Source organism: Lissotriton vulgaris, chromosome 1_2 (genome assembly GCF_964263255.1).
Source record: "Lissotriton vulgaris chromosome 1_2, aLisVul1.2, whole genome shotgun sequence".
Lineage (NCBI taxonomy): Eukaryota > Metazoa > Chordata > Amphibia > Caudata > Salamandridae > Lissotriton > Lissotriton vulgaris.
In genome coordinates this window covers 154,117,133-154,140,431 of record NC_141686.1, presented here as the reverse complement: position 1 = coordinate 154,140,431, position 23,299 = coordinate 154,117,133, and positions in this window count along the sequence as shown.

The window sequence follows — 23,299 nt, the reverse complement described above, 5'->3', positions numbered from 1 at the left end:
CTCTTCCAGATTGGCGAACGTGTCTGCCAGGTCTGCGCAGCTTACACCGCCACGAGGCTGACGACGTGAGCGAAGGTGGCTGCGTGAATGATGCTTTCAGCGTTCTGGTATCTAGAAACTGTCATGGCTGCTGCAATGCATATATATGCTCCACAGTTCATCTTTCGACACCGCCGCATCTGAAAGAGGGCCCACCACGTGCCGGCGGAAGCTCCTGGGCAGAGGTCTGCAAGCTTGGAAGACTCCTGAGATTAATGCTGGCTACCACGACACAGGCACACAGCGCCCAGCCTGAGGCCCAGCAAAGTGGAGTGCTTTGTACACTACTAACACAGTAGTCCGCCAGGTACCAATAGTGGAACAGTGTTTTGATACAATAGTGGGAGATGTTAGAACTGTATCTGAGAGTAGAGATAACGGTACTCCCTTCGACCAGGTGCAACCAACTCTACGTCCCAACAGTGGAACAGTGTCTTGATCCCACAATGGACGATGTCCATTATTACCTGGTGCTTGCTTTTCACAGAGCTCCCTCTGTTGAGGTACATCAGATTCTGTGATTCCGTAGTTAACTCTTGCATATGATTATTGGGCTTGGTTGACTGCAGTCGCTGGACTACACCGCGGTACAGCAGGTCAGAACAGTGAAACTGGGTCTTAATTATATGAATGAGGATATCAGAAGTTAAAGTCTGTGATGATTTGTGTGTACCCCCTCCGATTAGGTGCAACCAGCTGTAGGTTCCAACATTGGAACATTGTCTTGATCCCACAATGGACGATGTTAGAATTGCATCTGAGAGCGGAGATGAAGGTACTCCCTTCAACCAGGTGCAACCAACTCTAGGTCCCAACAGTGGAACTTTGTCTTGATCCCACAATGGACGATGTCCGATATTATCTGCAGCTTAGTTTTGATAGGACTCCCTCTGTTGAGGTGCATCACAGTCTGTGCTTCCGTAGCTAACTGCTGTACAGGATTATTGGGCTTTGTTGACCGTAGTCGCTGGACTACAGCTCGGTACAGGAGGTCCGAAAATTGAAATGGGGTCTTGATACTATGATTGAGGATGTCAGAAGTTAAAGTCTGTGATGATTTCGTTGTACCCCCGCCGATCAGGTGCAACCAACTCTAGGTCCCAACAGTGGAACGGTGTCTTGATCCCACAGTGGACAATGTTAGAGCTGCATCTGAGAGTGGAGATGGAGTTACTGCCTTTGACCAGCTTCAACCAAATCTTGGGTCCCAACAATGGAACGGTGTCTTGAGCCCACAATGGATGATGTAAGAACTGCATCTGAGAGTGGAGATGAAGGTACTCCCTTTGAGCAGGTGGAACCAACTCTAGGTTCCAACAGTGGAACAGTGTTTTGATACCACAATGGACGATGTCCGATATTACCTTCTGCTTGGTTTTCACAGAACTCCCACCGTTGAGGTGCATTAGACTCTGTGCTTCCGTAGTTAACTGCTGCACATGAATATTAGGCATGGTTCATTGCCGTCACTGGACTACACAGCGGTACAGCAGGTCCAAACATTGAAACAAGGTCTTAATTCTATGATTGATGATGTCAGAAGTTAAAGTGTGTGATGATTTTTGTGTACCCCCTCTGATGAGGTGCAACCAACTCTAGGTACCAACAGTGGAACGGTGTCTTGATCCCTTAATGGAAGATGTTAGAACTGGATCTGAGAGTGGAGATGAAGGTACTCCCTTCAACTAGGTGCAAGAAACTCTGGGTCCCAATAGTGGAATGGTGTCTTGATCCCACAATGGATGATGTCCAATATTACCTGTTGCTGGTTTTTCACAGAACTCCCTCTGTTGAGGTGCATCAGACTCTGTGCTTTCGTAGTTAACTGTTGCACATAATTATTGGGCCTAGTAGATTGCTTTCGCTGGAATACACCGCGGTACAGCAGGTCTGAATAGTGAACGTGGTCTTGATTCTATGATTGAGGATGTCAGGAGTTAAATTTTTGATGATTTCTGTATACCCCCTCCCATGAGGTGCAAGCAACTCTAGGTCCCAACAGTGGAACGGTGTCTTGATCCCACAATGGACGATCTTAGAACTGTATCTGAGAGTGGAGATGGAGGTACTCCCTTCGACCAGGTGCAATCAACTCTGGGTCCCAACAGTGGAATGGTGTCTTGATCCCCCAATGGATAATGTTAGAACTGCATCTGAGATTGGAGATGAAGGTACTCCCTTCGACCAGGTGCAACCAACTCTAAGTCCCAACAGTGGAACAGTGTCTTGATCCCACAATGGATGATGTCTGATGTTACCTGCTGCTTGTTTTTTCAGAACTTCATCTGTTGAGGTGCTTCCATAGCTAACTGCTGCACATGATTATTAGGATTAGTTGACACTAGTCGATGGAGTACATCGCGGTACAGCAGGTCCAAACAGTGAAACGGGGTCTTGATTCTATGATTGAGGATGTCATAAGTTAAAGTCTGTGATGATTTCTGTGTACCCCCTCTGATCAGGTGCAAACAACTCCGTGCTTTTGAATCCAACGGTACGTGGCTGTGAGGTGTTAATGACCACTGCCTTTAGCCTACACTGCGGTTAGCAGGGTTCATAATTCAGATCAAGTGCTGATTGTTTAATTACATGATCCAATAGTCAAGTAACTACAACGACTATTAAAATATACACAATATTGTTTTATTAGAACATTGGAATGTTGGGAGATCCATTGAAAACAATGGAGTAGCTCCAGGCTTATAATGGCTGGTATAAGCCTGGAGTTTCAACATTCTCAAGTTCAAGTTTCAATACTTTATTCGACAGCATTGTCATAAAAGCATTTTATCCCTATTCTAGACAAAAATAAATACTATACTAAATTTAGGATCGATTTAAGATACACATTAAATACAAAATGCTGGCGAATTCTTTCCAGTAAAAAGAATTTGTACAGTTTAAAAATACAAGGACACTATGCCTAATACATAAAGAAATAAGTCTAGCTTAAAACGAAATACATTTCATCATTCATGATTACTCGCAGTTAAAGTTCGGGTGCGGATAATCCAGGCCCAACCCAAATATTTGGCTAGGGCAATTGCAAGATTTGGGGCACAATTTGATCTTAATATTCTTAGTGCTTCTAGGTATTTTCTTATCCCCAAGTTCTTGCACACTGGTTTTAGCCATCTACTTCTTGGAGCAGCATACAAGGGGCATACAAACAAAAAGTGTGGAATATCCTCAACGTGGACCTTGCAGTGGCAACATGTGTTAACATTACTTGGTGACCATTTTAAAGTAAAAGCATTTAGAGGTAGACAACCAACTCTAAACTGAAAATACAGCTTTCTGTCCAAGGGTTTTGTAATCAGATCCCAGTATTGTTCACAATTCGGGGCTAATTTGGACTCCAAATACTGGGATGTCAACATAGAGGGTTGATTGGAAATTAAAACAGATTGGTGTACCATGTCCCAATACATTTTTTTCAACAGCACCTTAGATGGAAAAGCGGAAGGGTCAGTGGTAGACCATAAGTGGTCTAAATACAGTTTTTGTAGCAAGTTCCTGATTTCTTTAAGCCAAGTTATTTTATGGAACCGATCAGAGCTAATAATGTCCATGAGAGCTGATGCATAATGGCCCAGTTCAGGTGTTGTCTTTATGCGCCTCCAATATAAGAGTGGGCGCAATCGAGCCATATCCTCAATCTTTTTCCTCCCAAAATCATATAGGAGTGGGATCGATGGAGTGCTCTGCTGGACACCAACCAACCGGCGAAGGAATTTGTTCTCTGCAATAGCCAAGACACTCAGATTGGCGAAGCCCCATAGCTCTGATCCATAAAGACAGGCGCCCAGCACTTTCATGCTATAAATCTCCATAATAGGCTGGATGGGTTTTGTTAACGAAGATTTATATTTTTGTGCAATGGCCCCAGCCAGCTGATGGAACTTTAGAACCACAGAATCAATATGAGATTTCCAATTCATACTGCCCTGCAAGGAAATACCAAGGTAAGTGAAAGCATTCACCTCTTCCAAAACAGACCCATTACAATTTATTTTGCCCTTTAATTGCTTAGCAGGATTCAGGTTCATAAACTTGGTCTTTGTAGTGTTTAATTCCAGGCCCCGAATCCGACAGAAATCTCCAAATGCATCAATTGTCTTTTGCAATCCGCTAGGGGTCCGCGAGACCAGTAGAGTGTCGTCAGCAAACATTAATACTGGGACCCGCTCCCCATCTAGCATAGGGGCATCAGTTGGGGATTTCTTTAAATAGTCTACTACGCCGTTGATATAAAGAGAGAATAAGGCGGGGGCCAGGACGCATCCCTGCCTCACCCCACGCTCAACGGGGAAAGAATCTGTGACGTCCCCCTGTGCACCCCACCTAATCCTGGCGTAGTTGTTTTCGTGCATACGCACTAGCAATGTCAATAATTTGGGGCTAATTCCAAGCTCGCTAAGAACAATCCAGAGTTTTTGACGAGGTACTAAGTCAAATGCTGACTTTAAGTCGACAAAAACAGCATATAATGGGCCATTTGTCAGGGTCACGTTTTTCCAGGAAAGGGTCAAGAAGTGGAATGCCTGGTTGACAGAGCTAGTTAGGGGGCGGAAGCCAGCTTGGTACGGGGAGAGGATATCCTTATCATCTATCCAGGCTTGTATTTTATTTTGTATCATTCTACCCATCAGTTTTTGTGCTGAGTCGATAAGGCTGATGGGTCTATAATTACTTGGCAAAGCCTTGTCCCCTTTTTTGAAAACTGGAATGATCTCCGCGCCCTTCCATGAAGTTGGTATCACGGCTCCTTGGGCGATGGAGTTTGAAAGCCAAACAAAATATTGGCACCAGTTAGCCCAGTCAGATAAAAATACATCTGCCGGTATTCCATCAATTCCTGGAGCCCTACCTCTGGTCACCCCGTCCAATGCTACATTTACATCCCCCAATGTGAATACTTCATAACTATAAAATACCATTTTTGGGGGCGGGTGGGAGCCCGGAGGCGAGTTATCAGCATATTGCGGTTTAAAGAAATCCACCCATGCTTCCTTAGCCACATGATTTTTTGGACAATCTGCAATTCCCCCCTGCCCCATTTTAAGATAGCTCAAAACTCTTTTTGCTGTTTAGCTGCGCAGGCTTTTTTTAGATCCAGCCATTGATTTTCATCCCACAGCCTTTTTGCCCTAGCTTGAACTTTTCTATAGTCGTCCCTGGCCTTCAACACTCCTTCTTTACTCCTCAACGCTAGACTGAGGTTCTGCCGTGCCTTTCTACATGAATGGTCATACCATCCTTTATTTCTAGAAGGACAAGCACCCTTTCCCTGATGAACTTTTTTTTAAAAGAACCCCTGTATATTAAGAAAAAACTTGGGGTGTGACTCTTCGATTAATTTATTAAAGTTAGGGTCATTACAATGATCCTGTAAGCTACTAACCTCTTTTGCAACAGCCTCCAATAAATCCTGCATTTTCCCAGGCTTGTCCAACAGAATTGCCCATTTAACATGGCGTTGGTTGTTAGTTGAAATAATATCTAGTGGCATGATGCCCCTTTCAGGATTTGGAAATATTAATCCTTGGTCCAATTTGAAGAGCAAGCACAACGGGTTGTGGTCACTCTCCAATCTAGGTGTCACTTTCATATCTATCATCTTATGCCAATCTCTGACATCTAGAAGGATGTAGTCTATCCGACTGCTTGCCCTTGTGTTGTCAAAGGTATGAACACCCTGAAGGTCTGACGGGGTGCGGCCATTTGCTGCCCTCAACCCCCTGGCCAAACACAAACTCTTTACTTGTACTGCCACTTCAGACCACTTCTTTACCGCGGGTAAATCCAATTGAGGGACCCCCCATTTAGTATCTTCCTCTAAGGACATTTCATTATCCTCCTGGCCTAGTGGTTCGAATGTAGTGTTCATATCTCCCCCCACTAGGATAGTAATATGCGTTGGAAGATACTCCAGATCGTTATCTAGTGCTACTACCACCTCTGAAGCTTTACCTCCTATTGTTCCCCTGGCGTATATGTTATAGAGTTATATCTCATGGCCGTCAGCCCAAGTTATCACAATTGGCAGTAAGTCACAATTATTAACGGGTCTCGCTCTAATAGTGCATTGTAATGATTGGCGTACCCATGTGATTAGTCCCCCTGAGGGCCGCCCTTTTGGATTCTTTTTCGCAGAGAGAAAGAAATTTTGAAAACCCTGTCGATGGGCAGGGGTCACTGCCCAGGTTTCCAGGAACATAATTACATCATGGAGGTCAACAAACTCGCACCAATCTGGAGACTCTAGTTTGTTAAAAATTCCCACCAGGTTCCAGGATAGGAATTTAAGGCCTTCCTTCAACGGACTGGCCCTCACATTCGATGGTGATGCATGTTGGGTATACAGGGGTCGGGCCAGAATAGGTAGGGGGCTAGTTGCCCTGCTGTTTTCAATAGTGTGGGGAGTGGGAACCAAGTGCCCCATAGTACAAGAATGAACCCCAGTACGACAGAGTATCCTCCCATTACTAGAATTAGTGACAGTATGCTTCTTAGCAATGCCAGTTTCCCTCTCCTGAATCCCAGCTGTGTTACCCTTGCCTGTACTCATCCGCCCATTCAGTCAGTCACACTCGTTGAGATCAGAAAGGGCAGAGAATCTATTTTCCATCGGTATGCCACAGTTACTTCTTATACCAAGGGGCTTGCCTTTCCTTACCACAGGATTCCATTTTGTTCTAAGTACTGTGGGATTTAAAGTATTCCCTTTCTTTGCATGGAAAAAATCTAGCGTTAGAGGAACTATCTCTGTGGATCTGCGCTGGGGAGGATATATATTTGCTAGAATGTTTGGCAGCACTTCGGGATCAGAGAAGTGTAACACCACACAATCTCCTATAAATTTTTTGTTACCACCCCCGATCCATTCTACTCTTCTAGCCTTCACAACGTCTTGTGCCAACTGGTCCATACCCCCGGAGAAAAGGCCATGTTCCTTGCTAGCCAGTCCAATGATTTATTTATTAGGGAAGATTGGTTCTCTACTTGCCCAGATTCTAGTAGTGGGACATTCGCCAGGACCAGTACTAGGGGGGATGCCTCTACGATTAATTCTACTGGTCCCTTCTCTATGTTGGAATTTACCAGCCTGTCCCTTTGCCTTGTCCCTTCAGAATCACCGATGTTAATACCCAGTCCCCTGGGGCCCCCTCCCCATATCGTTGGACACCATAGGGATAAGGGGAGTATTTTCTAAGGGTTCTGACATGGGGGCTGTCTGTGTTTTTTTTTACTCGACTCTAAGTGTCTCCTGCTTAGGATTTTTTGCTGCTTCCTCTAATGATTTTTGCAAAAGACCCCCCAACCTGTTCACCTCTTCAGTGAGGTGGTCTATTTTGCATAGGAGAGGTTTAGTTATGGACTTGATTTTACTATCTAGGGCGTTTAACAGTTTCTTAAATTGATCATTGTCCAAAAGTAGCTTCCCCCCAGAAATTCCCCTTGCATCTTCTCCAGTACTTTTCGGTGGGGATATATCTGGGCGTTTTTTGCTTGAGCGAAGCCCGCCTCGTTTTGGAAGACTCTTTCCCCCCCCTTAGCAGTTCTTGGGGCTGGTACCGGTGCTGGGGGCTCCTCTTCTAGCAATACTACATCTTCATCAGGTATGCTCTCAGCGTCTGAGTCAGCTATAGCTACTAATAGCTGGGTTAATGGGTTATTCTCAGGTTGCTGAAAAACCTCATTGCTAATATCAAGGGCAGATGTGGCAAGAGGCATATTATCGGGAGATGGCAGTTCAGGGGAAAGGCTCAACCCCAAAGAGGACCTCTATCGCTGTTTATTTTTGCAACAACCTGAACCATGTAATTGTCAATAGTATTGACAGCTTGGGTCGATTTTGACTTCGACATATTAGGAGGTTGTAACACTGGATACCCCCAAATTATGCCGTACAATACTGTTACACAGGATGACTTTCCTATAATTGCAGCGATGGATGTAAGTAATAAAACTCACAGGTGGTGTTTTGGGCAGCGTTCCAGGCCCTGTCCCTGTCTCTTCCTGCCGATGAGGGCCGTAGAGGGCCCGCCCTTTGCCCGGGGTTCGCCCGGCGTCCCGCGAGGTGGTCCCTCACCTGATTTTGTAGGTGGGAGGGCGGCAGTGGGCAGGGCACGCAGGGGGCGCTGACCGGATGTTGGTTGGTCTCGCAGGGACTCCTGGGAGAGTGAGTCCCTGCCGCGCGACTCCCCTGCAGCCTCTCTACGCCTCAGGTGACCAGCAGCATGGGGCAAAACAGGCAGCGTTGGTGGGCAGTCCTCCTACGTAGCAGCTCCCGCGAAGCGGGAGCGGCAAGAAGTAGCGTCGGTAGCAGGTATGAAGCAAACTGCCGGAATGTCTCCGCAGCGTCCCATGGGGTGTTTGTGAGGGTCACACAGGTGGGCTACTCCGGGGTCCTTTTCACCTGTTTGCCGGCAGTGGGCGGGGCACGCAGGGGGCGCTGACCGGATGTTGGTTGGTCTCGCAGGGACTCCTGGGAGAGTGAGTCCCGGCCGCGCGACTCCCCTGCAGCCTCGCTACGCCTCAGGTGACCAGCAGCACGGGTCAAAACAGGCAGCGTTGGTGGGCAGTCCTCCCACGTAGCGGCTCCGGTAAAGCGGGAGCGGCAAGAAGTAGCGTCGGTAGCAGGTATGAAGCAAACAGCCGGAATGTCTTCGCAGCGTCCCAGGGGGTTTTTGTGAGGGTCACACAGGTGGGCTACTCCGGGGTCCTTTTCACCTGTTTGCCGGCAGTGGGTGGGGCACGCAGGGGGCACTGACCGGATGTTGGTTGGTCTCGCAGGGACTCCTGGGAGAGTGAGTCCCTGCCGGGCGACTCCCCTGCAGCCTCTCTACGCCTCAGGTGACCAGCAGCACGGAGCAAAACAGGCAGCGTTGGTGGGCAGTCCTCCCACGTAGGGAGCGGCAAGAAGTAGCGTCGGTAGCAGGTATGAAGCAAACTGCCGGAATGTCTTTGCCGCATCCCAGGGGGTTTTTGTGAGGGTCACACAGGTGGGCTACTCCGGGGTCCTTTTCACCTGTTTGCCGGCAGTGGGCGGGGCACGCAGGGGGCGCTGACCGGATGTTGGTTGGTCTCGCAGGGACTCCTGGGAGAGTGAGTCCCTGCCGCGCGACTCCCCTGCAGCCTCTCTACGCCTCAGGTGACCAGCAGCACGGGGCAAAACAGGCAGCGTTGGTGGGCAGTCCTCCCACGTAGCAGCTACCGCAAAGCGGGAGCGGCAAGAAGTAGCGTCGGTAGCAGGTATGAAGCAAACTGCCGGAATGTCTCTGCAGCGTCCCAGGGGTTTTTTGTGAGGGTCACACAGGTGGGCTACTCTGGGGTCCTTTTCACCTGTTTGCCGGCAGTGGGCGGGGCACGCAGGGGGCGCTGACCGGATGTTGGTTGGTCTCGCAGGGACTCCTGGGAGAGTGAGTCCCTGCCGCGCGACTCCCCTGCAGCCTCTCTACGCCTCAGGTGACCAGCAGCACAAGGCAAAACAGGCAGCGTTGGTGGGCAGTCCTCCCACGTAGCGGCTCCCGCGAAGCGGGAGCGGCAAGAAGTAGCGTCGGTAGCAGGTATGAAGCAAACTGCCGGAATGTCTTCGCAGCGTCCCAGGGGTTTTTTGTGAGGGTTCAACATTCTAATATTTCTTTGTTCACTGCTCTGGCTCTGAACAAAGGCTTCAGGGAGCCTGAGGGCATTCCAATCCCCTTGAGCTCCCTTAAGGCTTTGTTTTATTTGTTAGAACATTCTACCCTCTAGTAGCAGAATTTTTTATTAGCCTTATAGCCCTTCGTAGCTGGGCTATACTGGCTATTAAAGTACCTTGTTAAAGGCCTTGTCTTCGGCCCGGGCCTTTAATGCTGGAGAGGGCTTTTAATAGCCAGTTTAGCCTAGTACGGGGGGTATAAGGCTATAGTATACTTGCTTGAAAAACTTTTTTTAGATGAGTTATAGGTTTAGTAAAGTGACCAAATTCATCTTGCAAGTCCAAAGGAACAGTGAATAGTGTAAAATGTGGACAGATGAAATCCCAATTCGAATTGTTTTGATTTATTTATTGTACAGTTTCCTGTAATTTATGTTGTTGTATTTTGTGAAGAGGCCGTGAGAAAAAGTATTCATAGTTGTGTGTGTGTGTGTGAGTACTAGAATTTTGAAAAAAGGGGACCCCTACATAACCAATATACTTGCAATACGTAAGGACAAAACACAGTGGGTAATGTGCTAAAATCATTTCTATTGGTGTATTCTGAATAGATGTTCATTGTGAGCTACTCTGGTGTCTGTTGCACACTGTGCAAGAAAGTTCCTCACTATGGTCTTAACCATGTGGGAGAAGTGTTTGCAGCTTTTGTGCAACAAATGATTGTGAGTCAAGAATGGTATATTGCCATTTTTATTTGTTATTTATTACATTACACAGGAAATTAGGTGCAACTCTCTTTCCTGTTATAACTTTTTCAAAATGTTATCATCCATGGGTAAGGTGCTGTTCTACATCACTTTTGTGGTTTAAGTATAGAGTAGTTGTAGTTGTTGTTTGGAAAAATATTGTTTTTTTTGTATTTGATTCATCTTAATTAGTGCTATTACAACCATGATTTTACGATATTATTTTACGATATACGATATATTTGAAAATAAATGAAAATTTCAATTTGTACCCGACTGAAGTTTCTTTTTGCTGTGTTGATTGTCTGTGCATTGAAGATGATTACAATCATTGTCCCTTTAGAGTGGTGCAATTGGCGATTGAAAATGCATCAGTTGAGTGAATCCCTTTAAACACTTAGGGGCATATTTATCAAAGGTTTACATTGGGTTGGCAGTGGCACCACGCAATGTGGAACATGTGCAATGCAAACATCAATGTGATTTATCAAGCCATGCCAGGCCTGATAAATCAGGAGTAAAGCAACGCAGCGCAAATCGCTGTGGTACGTTACTATCTCCCACGTGCCGTTGCATGGGTGTTCCCACACAATACCCATGGATTTTGTCCCATTGCCAGATTTACCATTACTGGTGGATCTGGGAATGCACCAAAATACTACGCCTTCCCAGAAAAGGCTTAACGAGGAGAAATATTTTTATTTCTCCTAGTTACTTCCACTTTCTATGTGTGGGTTCAAAGGTCGCAATTTACAAGCACCATAAATCACCAGTGTAGCATTGTATGTGGTTCGTGGGTTGTGAATGACAGTGACGAGCTGAGTTGGTGTGCATTATTTGGCTGGCTGTCAGTTAAGTAATGGGATACTTACCTACTGCACAATGATATCGACTGAATCTCAGAAATAAAATGATGTTAAAGTTTGAATAGCCTTGAGAAAGCCCTGGCGTTATTCGCCACATAGGGTGAAACATGTGTCGGCTGTCTCTGTCATGTTCAATAAAGCTTTTAAAAAATTCTACAAAAAGAGTGAACTGGATTAATTGAGAAATGAATAGATGGAATACACAGTAACAGACGCTGTCATCATAATACAAAGAAAATATGGATCTATATATGAATGAAAAACTACTCAACTAAAAAAAAGAAAATGAACATATGCTCACACAAAACTACAGTTGTCCATTTTGGAAGCTACTATGGTCCAGAGCTTCTGAGCATTCTTCCTTAGAGCCCTGGGACCCTTGGACCAGACACTTTCTTTGGCACTTTCTATGTGTGTTGCATTCTGCAGCAGCACATATAGAAAGAGGAATATTCCTCAGTGGATTGTTTTTGTGCAGGAAGGTGCCCCTTCCTGCACAAAAACAATCCTGCATGCAACAGAGGCAATCTTGCACCATGGTGCAAGGGTGCCTGTGTTGGCGTTAGGCAGTCCAGTGTGCACCATTGCTGGGGAAAGGACAGGAATGCACTATATTGGGATACAAACTGTGCATTTCTGCCCCTTTTCTGTACCCCAGCACAGCAAGGTGACTTGATGTGCTGTGTTAATTTTTAATAAATATGCCTCTAATGATGTTTATGACACTTACAATACATTTAGATAAAACTAGCACCCTTGCATCCTTCCACTCTTTTACATCTTCCATAAAAATCCCGCCACCACTTCTTGTCTCCAAAGCTTACTAGTGGTAATGTCTGGTGTCCTGCCAGTCATGCCCACTTCCACCACCCCCTTCCAGTTATTAAAGGTTTGACGGTCCTCCTGTCAGATCACCACCTCCGAGCCAATAGGAGAACCACGAAGCCCATTGTGTGCCCGCCTGATGGATTACAACTGTAATCCTTAGCAGGCCTGCGGTGGTCTAACGGCGGCATCTATGTAAGACTCATAGGTGAGCCTTAACAGAAGGCATCACCATGAAAGCACCTGCAGCACCTGCAGAACGTTCCTGCATGCATGCCACACTGTGCAGGATCTGGGATACAATTCTAGGGGGGGGTCTTCAAGTCCCCCTCCACATGCATCCACAGGAGTATTAGGGGGCCATGTTTGGGCCTCCTTAGTTGCCTCTCCACCACCCTTTTCATGGCGGGCTCACCTACATTAACGGGGCAGTGGACAGGTAACTTGTAATATGCACAACCATACCACAGTGGTACCACCAGCAATTTGCTGCCCCCTGTCCTCTGTGTAACCGCCATGGAATCCTGGATCCGTGGCAAATGCAGCAGACGTGTGGCGGTCTGACCACCACACTCTTGATACTGTGGGCGGGCCCGCAGTGTGGTAGTGGCCAGACCCCCACCAAGATTACAGCTGTCCAGTACCACCAAACTGGTAATAAGGCCCTTAGTCTGGCTGATGCTTAACAAACAGAATTGGCTGAGGTGTCTTTGTTGAGCTGTAAGAGGATAAGAAGGGTGGTGCAGAGTGTTTTAAAAGTAGATAAGGAAGCACATTGTAAGGTTGATGCTGTAGGGTAAACTTAGGGGGGCTTCTGTAGTGGGGTGTCTAAGACACAAAGGGCCAAATTCACAAACGGCCTCTGCACTCGTGGCGGGGGCCCTGCACTTGTGGCGGGACCTCCGCAATGAGTAACTGTCCTGTGGATATCCTGTCACGAGTGCTAAGCCCCCGCCGTGGCTGTGGGGTCTCTGCCATGAGTGCGCAAGCCCTTTGTGAATCAGGCCCGACCTGTCATGACTGTATTACTATTGCAAGTGTATAAAACACACTTAATGGACAATCACTCTGTGAGCAGAATTTAGAATTGTTCAGTGGGTTATGGAGGGAGTTACAAAACCAAAATAAAAAGTTTTATTTGATACCAGTGGAGAAGTGTGGCTCAGGGGTTAGAGGCGGCAGACCCGGAAGCTGAGATCGGCCCTGGACCAGGGTTCAATTCCCCGCCTCGGCGGGTCTTGGGCTAAAAAAAATATTCCACGGACTCGATAATTCTCGCTCCGGTGCCTTCTCGACTCACGGGTTCACACTCTGCGACTCTGGGCAATAGCTTGCTTAATCTCCACAACGGCCCCTCGCGGCGGGATGCCTGGCTTTCACCTTGTGGATACCCTGCCGGGGGTATCTCACAGGGGAATACCAGGACGGGTTCCCTAAGCAAGCGCCAGGATGCCCTTTGGGTGACAGGTTGCGCTATATAAGTACACCTACATTTACATTTACATTTACCAGTTAACAACCTCTATATAGACATCAAAGAGAAAGCGGTTCTGCGTTAATCCAAATCTGCAAACTTTTCTATGCACAGAATGTTAATGATTAACAGAGAAAAAAACTATTAGGGGCATATTTACTAGGGCATTTTCGCCGCTTTAGCTGCACTTTTCATCGCCCTATAAATAAGGCGGAGCTAACATGCATTAGCGCATGTTAGCTGCTATTTTTTAACGCCCCACATCTTTGGGATATACATCGCTAATGAGATGCAAAGTAGGCGTACCTTCCTGTAACACCATGACAAAAGGTCGCGAGCAGGACATTGCGTTATTTACAATGCGGCCCTGGAACCACAAAGTGATGATGAAAGTCACGCTAAACGCGGTTTTCGCAGGATCCTTAATGCCTGGTCATCGCTGACTTAGGCATGTTTTGAATGGGAAGTGGATTGTTTGGTTACATCCACACTCCGCTATTATCAAGCTTTTCATTTGATGTGAGATCATCGCTTGATTTCACACACTAATGATGAATATCACCATCTATCGCAGGTTTGTACATCGCCTGTGAGCAAGGCGTTGTAAATACGCCTCTAACACGTCGATGTAAACCAGCGATAGGCGTCGATATTCAAAATCGCGCTAAGCATGAATTGCGATGTTTAACGCAAAGCGTTGATAATATCCCCCTTATAATGTTCTTTAGGGTTCATTTTAACGCTGTTTTAAAAGCCTTCATTGTAAATCTGTTGAAGATGTAACACGACTCAGAACTATTATGTGTATTTGAAGGTTTTGGGCCTTTTTTAGATCTCGGCGGATGGAATACTCCATCACAAAAGTGAGGGATATCCCATCCACCGTATTACGATCTCAACACGGTATAATGTATTTGTATATGTTTTTATATAGCGCATAAATTACCCGTAGGTCTCAGAGCGCTTAGCAGATGATTGATGGGAGTAGCCACTAGCCAGGTAACTAGAAAAGCCACGTTTTTAAGAATCTTCGAAATTTCAGGGGGTTGGGTTCGATCCTGATGTATAGGGGTAGGGCATTCCAGGATTCTGGGGCTATTTTGGAGAAAGACCTATCCCCATTCCTGACAGTGCGAACTTTGGGGATGGTTAGGAGAGACTTGTTGGTCGACCTGAGAGTTCTGACCGGGCAATGGTTTATAAGTTTCTTTTCTAGGTATTTGGGACCTTGTCCATTGATGGTTTTGAATGGATCATAATATGGTGGACCGGGGTCTCCGTCACGTTTGCAACCGAGTATTCCCTTCCGCCAGGATCTAAATTAGGCCCTCTATGTTTGTTCATCACCAGAGGTAAATTACAGGCATGAGAAGTAGAGTTTAATGCGTAAAACTAATGTGGTGTCTTCTATTTACACGTGCTTATGCTGTTCAAGGTGTACTAACATCACAGTGTTCATTTGGCGGACAGGCATTTTCTGTATTGCCTTATGAAATAAAGAGTAATATAATGTTTTCTGTACTGATCTCTCCTTTACTGTCACATTAACCTAACCTGTCGTTCATATCCACAGGGCAATGTAAACACACGGCAGTGAAATGCTTGACCAACAAACATAGTAAAATATTTCACATTGCTTTTTCATTCATGGTGGTACAGCATGGAAGCAAAGGAAATAAAAAATGTTTTTGTTGAGAAACCTAAAAATATGTGCAATTATAAAGATACTAGTTACCAAATGTTTGTGTTTATTGAAAATGAAACTTGTAAAAGTGAATAAGTAGCAGTGCATGCATGCAGGCTGCAGCAAAACATTTTAAAACTAGAGAGATGCTGCCACTGAATTTTCAATGCTACATTTATATGAAAATCTAACTCTTAAAAAGACATTTCAAATAAATGTAAATTCCATACTGTTATGAAGTCAGCATACTAGTAGTTGGGAGTGGGCGGAGCTAGGGGGCCAGAGGAAGAGGAGGAGCGGACACAGGAAAGGGCAGTTAGAGTAGGGACAGGGCACAAGCAAGAAGTGGTGAATAAAGCTCCAGTTAATATAATACCAGTGTCTGTATTTATTGTAGCACGATGCTACAACTGGCGACGAAGGTGGGATTGCCAAGCCCACCGCCTGCTGAGCTAGTTTGAGACACCCTGTCCCTGGCGACGTCGAAGAAGAAGCTGCTGAGCTGCTGCTGCCCAAGGAGAAGGAGCCAGCAGCAGGTGACCCTGCCCCCCCCCACGTGAGAATTGTGAGGGAGCTGAGAGGGGCCGTGAACTCGAGCGCTGAACGGCTCGAACCAAAGGAAACTGATCGCGCCGACACGCGATCCCGCCAGAAGCATGAGTCTTGGCAGCGCAGAGATCGGGAGCCTACTCCGACCCTGCTGCACGCCCCAGAGTGAGGGAGAAGTGCCCCAGTGGTGAGGACGACGTCCACCAAGACCGTCCAGCGAGAGCGGCTGAGCGCCGGGAGGTCCGGGTCTGGATCCCCGCCGACGGTGAAGATCTCACGCTTGATGCGTGTAAATTGGCAGACCGCCGCAAGGAAAAGTGCGGGAACGCGAAGGGCAAGGCGGGAGCCCACCCACAACCTCACCTGGTTATCGTGGTAGTCAGAGAAGAGTGATTCCTGGAGCGCGCTGCCCCCGAAGGTGCTGGCCGGTGAGTCTGGAGTGACTGAATCAGGAGAGAAAGCCTCGTGTGACTGCGGTGACGGCGGCCATCTTGAAGTCAGGCATTTGTCAGGACCGACCCTTTAGTCTTCACAGAGCGGCCATTTTGAAGTCAAGCACCGGCAAAAGAAACAAGCATTGGACAATAAACAAGCATTGGCAACAGAAATAAAACAAGCACTGGCAAACAAACAAGCATTGGCGACAGAAATAAACAAGCACTGGTAAAGAAACAAACATTGGCAAATAGACGAGCATTGACACCGGAAGTCAAATAAGCACTGGCGAACAAACAAGCATTGATATCTGCACTCAAACAAGCATTGATAAGTAATCAATCAGTGGCAAGTAAGCAAGCATTAGCAAGGAAACAAGCAGTGGTTAAACCAAGTGAGATTGCTGCAAAATGTCCAACGAAGACAACGCTCAGGCTCCAACAAATGACGCCACTCCCCAGGCCACAGGGGGGTCGCTCCTGCGGGCGCCCGCGCCTCTCAAGGTGACAACTGGAGGGAGTATGGGTCCCAGATGGCAGGAATGACTGGAAGAGTTTGAAGACTACGTTGAAGGATCGGACATTGTAGGGGTCAAAAAGAAGCTGATTGCCCTGCGCAACCTGGCGGGGCGAGAGATCGTTAAAATAATCAAGGACCTTCCTACTACTGACACGGATACTTACGACAAAGCACGTGAAGTTTTGAATAAAAAAATTTCTTCACAAAAGAAATGTAGACTACGAACGCCACACGTTCCACTCCGCTCGGCAAGGGAAGGGTGAGCCCATGAGTGCCTTCATGATGCGTCTGCGGAGACTGGCCAAGTATTGTGAATTTGATAATTTCTCCACAGATGCCGCCATCAAATCACAAATAATAGATGGATGTTATTCTGATCAGCTTAGGAGGCGCCTACTGAGAAAAGTGCATGAACTAGATGACATAGAGGAGATGACACGAGTTTATGATCAGGCGGAGAAGTACACCGCCGATATTGAAACAGAACACAAAGGGAGCCATGAACAAGTGCGACGTGTGCACGCCAAAAGCGACAGTCGGAGGAGCTCGAGAGACAGACAATGGAGGTCACGCACGTCTTCCCATCAAGAACAATCAAAATATCAGCGACGAGAACCATGGAAGAAAGAGAGGAATCGGAAAGAGTAAGGAAATGTTACTGATGTGGGTATGATTACCCCCATGTGGACAGCTGCCCTGCCATGGGTCAGATATGTCGGAAGTGCGGTCGAACCAACCATTTCGAAGTGATGTGTGGGGACTACAATAAGGGGAAACGAAGTGGTACCACAAGGACTCCACGATCTGACACACAAAGCAGAGCCCCAAGAATGTCTAGGTCCGACACCCGAAGACACCATGCGCGAGCTGTCCAAGACCAGACGGAGCAGTCCTCTGGGTCGTCACACTCTAGCAGAGAGTCACGTCGGTCCAGATGGGATTGGAGGTCACCCTCCAGAGAGTCCAGACCGTCGTCCAGAGGCTCTGCATACACCATCGAGTACCTGAACCTGGCGGCAGATCCGGACCAGCTTAAGAAATACCCTCGGTTGGATATCAAAGTTGGCAATCACGACACAAAGTTTGTACTAGACTCTGGTGCATCCTTAAACTATATTCCAGTCACTGAATACGAAAGAATGAGTCCACGGCCTCCTCTGACATTTGCACCCGTGAGAGTCTTCACGTGGATGGCCAAGAAGCCACTTCCCTGCCTGGGGAAATTCTCGACGACTCTTAAACATGACAACACAACCATATCAGCGGTCATCCATGTCATCAAGGGCCCAGAGGCAGACTGTCTATTAAGCCTGCCAACTGCTGAACGACTTCACCTAGTAGAAATTCTTTTCAAGGTCAGCGACAACCAAGATGTGACTCGCCAGTTTCCCGGATTGTTTCAGGGGTTGGGCAAGTTGAAAGACTGTCAGGTGCGACTGCACATTAATGAACAAGTCAGACCCGTCGCCCAACACCCTCGACGGGTGCCATTTCATCTACAGAATGCTGTTGAGGAAGAACTCCAGGATCTGTTAGCCGCAGACATCATTGAGCGCACCGATGGCCCGACCCTATGGGTATCACCCGTAGTTATTGTCCCAAAGAAGGGCACGGCCAACAAAGTCAGACTCTGTGTAGACATGCGCCTGCCCAACACTGCAATCGAAAGAGAGCGACACCCGGGACCACATTTGAGCGATATGATCGCAGCGCTTAATGGGGCCACCGTGTTTTCCAAGTTGGATTTAAATAAAGGGTACCATCAACTGGAACTGGATGTGGGGTCAAGATATATCACCACCTTTGCAACCCATCTGGGGTTGTTCAGATATAAAAGACTGAACTTCGGAGTTTCCTCAGCGGCCGAAATATTTCAGGAAACCATTAGGCAAGTCATTCAAAACATTCCTAACACGCTCAACTATAGCGATGACATCCTCGTCTATGGTTCTGACGTACGAGAACACGATATCGCACTCAACCGTGTCTGCCATGCCCTATTGGAGGCAAACCTGACTCTGAACAAAGAGAAGTGCGAGTTTCACCAGGCCACACTGAAGTTCTTTGGACATATCTTTTCTGGAGCTGGCATGAAGCCTGACCCTGACAAAATTGTGACATTAAACAACACCAAGAGTCCCCAAGATGTCAGCGAACTCAGGTCGTTCCTTGGAATGGCTAGCTATTGTGCTCGTTATATTAGGGACTACGCAACGATCAGCCATCCCCTCCGCATGCTAACCAAACAGGGTCAACCATTTGAATGGACTCCCCAATGTGAGCAGTCATTCAAGGAAATCAAGAGAGCGGTAGAATCAGCAGATCACCTGTCATACTTCAACCCAAAGCGAAAGACTGAGATTACTGTGGATGCCAGCCCCGTGGGGCTTGGAGCGATCCTGGCACAATATGAGAATGACTCAGATCAACGCCGTATCATTGCCTACGCGAGTCGTAGTCTGACTGACCCTGAACGGGCCTACTCACAGCCCGAAAAGGAGAGCCTAGCCGTAGTATAGGCATGTGAACATTTTCATGTTTTCATATATGGCAAACATTTCACTTTAATTACAGACCATCAAGCTCTTATCACCATTTATGGAAACCCAAGATCCAAGATGCCCCCAAGGATTGAAAGGTGGGGCCTACGGTTACAGGAATACACTTTCACCATAATCCACAAGCCGGGGAAGTCTGAAAATCCAGCGGACTACATGTCCCGGCACCCGCTTCCATCGTCAGCTTCCAAGTCATCCATCGCAGAAGAGTACATTCATTTTGTGACCGACCGAGCTCTTCCTCCAGCTATCCCCATGGAGACCATTCGGGAGAGCACGGCACAGGACGTCATCCTGCAGAAAGTCCTTCACAGGGTTCAAAATAATCAATGGAGACACGACCCTCAGGATGAGAATGCCGACCCTTCGGTCCAACGTGAAATGCAAGCCTTCCGGCATGTGAGTGGCGACCTGTCGGCCACCACTGATGGCATACTGTTGCGAGACCAGAGGATTGTAATCCCCACTCAACTGAGACAAGGAGTGGTTGCTCTTGCACATGAAGGGCATCGGGGATTGTGTCAACCAAACGAGCAGTAAGGGAACGAGTGTGGTTTCCATACCTCGATCAATTGGTGGAAACCACCTTGAAGGATTGTCATCTCTGTCAACTCACTAGCAAGAGCGATCCCCCGGCACCATTACACATGACTACCCTACCCAGTGGTGTGTGGCAAGAGATCGCTATTGATTTCTATGGACCCCTGTCATCGGGCACATATGTACTGGCCATCATTGATGAATATTCTAGATATCCCATTGCATGTTTTGTACCGTCCACAAATGCCTCCAGTACTCTTAAAGTACTTGATGAAGTCTTTGCTACGTGGGGGGTTCCCAAGACAGTTAAATCAGATAATGGGCCTCCTTTCAATGGGAATGACTTTGCAGCCTTTGCGAAACACCTAGACTTTTATCACCGTAGGATTACACCCCTCTGGCCACAGGCAAATGGGACAATTGAGAGATTCATGGCCACGCTCAAAAAGACCTTTCAACATGCTACTGCGGAAGGAAGGGATCTGCAAGCAGCACTCAATGAGGTCCTCCGAGCCTACCGCACAACTCCTCATGCAACGACTGGCCAGTGCCCAGCGACCCTCATGCTGGGACGTCCCATGAGGAATCGCATTCCAACGTGGGATGGAGCCTTGAAAGCATCATCATCTGCAAAAGATCCACATGAAATAAGAGTAACTGACGAACGAAACAAAGGAAAAATGAAGGCCTACGCAGACCACCGGAGAAGAGCGAGATCACTATCGCTACATGAAGGGGACCATGTTATCGTCAAGCAGGAGCCGCAGAAAAAGACCGACTGTCCATTCAAGGACGAACCATTGGTGGTCACGAAAAGGAAAGGAACTATGTTGACGGCGGAGTCCGAGCAGCGGCGAGTCACGAGAAACATTTCGCACTTTAAGAAACTGCCACAAGATACCTCCGGAACCATGACGAGTGAAATGGACACTCCCAGTTCGGAAGAACTGCATTCAGATGATCGTGAGAGCACTGCTCCGATCATTGAGACACTGAGTACCAATCGTCCGAGAGCCCGGTCACCACGACCTCATCGTGACGTACGTCCACCCAAGAGACTGATCGAAGAGATGGACTGAGAAGTCAGTATGTTTTGTTTGTTTTGTCACAAAGTGGGGAGATGTTATGAAGTCAGCATACTAGTAGTTGGGAGTGGGCGGAGCTAGGGGGCCAGAGGAAGAGGAGGAGCGGACACAGGAAAGGGCAGTTAGAGTAGGGACAGGGCACGAGCAAGAAGTGGTGAATAAAGCTCCAGTTAATATAATACCAGTGTCTGTATTTATTGTAGCACGATGCTACACATACTGCAGTGACCACGGAATATCAGAAGAAGGTTGACTCTGTTTCTAGCTTGGCTTCAATATCATTGCTGTTATGTTCCAGCACTGTGGAGTGGCATAACTAATGTGTAGCACGCTGTAAAACTGCTATATCAATGCGTACATAAATATGAATATTCCAAAGTGTTCAGGAATAGAATAGCGATTCATTCTGCATTGCATTGCTACCTTCCTGTGTCATATTCAAGGGATGAGGATTGGATGAGCAGTGTGACAGACGTATTTCATCATATGGTAGCATTCATTTCTACTGTGATAAACCAAGGAGCGAGTGGACTTTGATGCTCCATTTTTTTTCTCTGCCTCAAACATAATTTACTCTGCAGGGAGGCAAAAGATTAAGTGGGCATGGTGCTTTCATCTCATCGCTATCCATCAATTGACCCTTCTCTCTCACCATTCGTCTGGCATACAGTCATCTTCCCATCAGTCTCTCCATCCCTCTGTCCATCCTTTTGAGCCTTTTTGTGTATTGCATGTGAATGTATGTTTGTTTGCACATTTGTTATCATAGCAATGTAACTTTTTTACATCAGGATAATGTTACTTACAATTATTATATATAATGTCAACCTTCTGCAGGACCTTCACCCCCCTTAAACATCCTTAATGACTGGAACCCAATCTCCACTGAGGACACCATCCGCCTGATGAACTCCATCCACTCAGGATCCCCCACAGACCCATGCCCTCACCACATCTTCAACAAAGCAGACTCCATCATAGCACCACACCTCCAAAACGTCATCAACTGCTCCCTCAACTCTGCCATCTTCCCAGAAAGTTGGAAACACGCAGAACTCAGCGCCCTTCTGAAAAAACCCACAGCTGACCCCACCGAACTCAAAAACTACCGCCCCATCTCGCTCCTTCCATTCCCGGTCAAAGTCATCGAGAAAGCTGTCAACAACCAGCTCGCCGCCTTCCTCGAAACCAACAAATCCCTCGACTCCTGACAGTCCGGCTTCCGAGCCAAACACAGCACTGAGACCGCCCTCATCGCAGCAACAGACGACATTCGAACTCTACTGGATAATGGAGACACAGTCGCCCTCATCCTCCTCGACCTCTCCGCAGCCTTCAACACAGTCTGTCACAGCACCCTGATACAACGCCTCAGAAACATCGGAATCCAAGGAAAAGCACTGGAATGGATCACCTCGTTCCTTACCGGAAGAACCCAGAGAGTCCGCCTCCCACCATTCAAGTCAGAGGCCACTGAAGTCATCTGCGGCGTACCACAAGGATCCTCACTCAGCCCCACCCTCTTCAACGTATACATGAGCCCCCTCGCGGCCATCGCACGCCAACACAACCTCAACATCATCTCCTACGCTGATGACACTCAACTGATCCTATCACTTACTAGAGACCCTAACACTGCCAAAACCAACCTACTTGAAGGAATGAAAGAAGTAGCCGAGTGGATGAAGCATAGCCGTCTGAAACTGAACTCAGACAAAACTGAAGTCCTTATCTTAGGCACCTCCCCCTCCGCCTGGGATGACTCTTGGTGGCCAGAGGCCCTTGGAAAAGCACCCATCCCGACGGACCACGCACGGAACCTGGGCGTCATCCTGAACTCCACACTCTCCATGAACAGACAAGCCAACGCCGTTTCATCATCTTGCTTCAACATTCTTCGCATGCTCAAAAAAACATTTTGCTGGATCCCCACCAAAACTAGAAAAACGGTCACTCACGCACTAGTCACGAGCCGCCTGGACTACGGAAACACCCTATATGCCGGTACCACCGCAAAACTCCAGAAAAAACTCCAACGCATCCAGAACGCTTCAGCCAGACTCATACTAGACATCCCGCGTAAAGACCACATCTCTGGTCACCTGAAAAACCTCCACTGGCTCCCCGTCAATAAGAGGATTACTTTCCGCCTCCTAACCCACGCACACAAAGCACTTTACGAACTCGGACCCGAATGCCTCAACACACGACTTTCCTTCTACACCCCCTCCCACCAGCTTCGATCCCTCAACCAAGCCCTTGCTACTGTACCTCGCATCAACAAAACCACCATGGGAGGAAGATCCTTCTCCTACCTGGCAGCTAAAACCTGG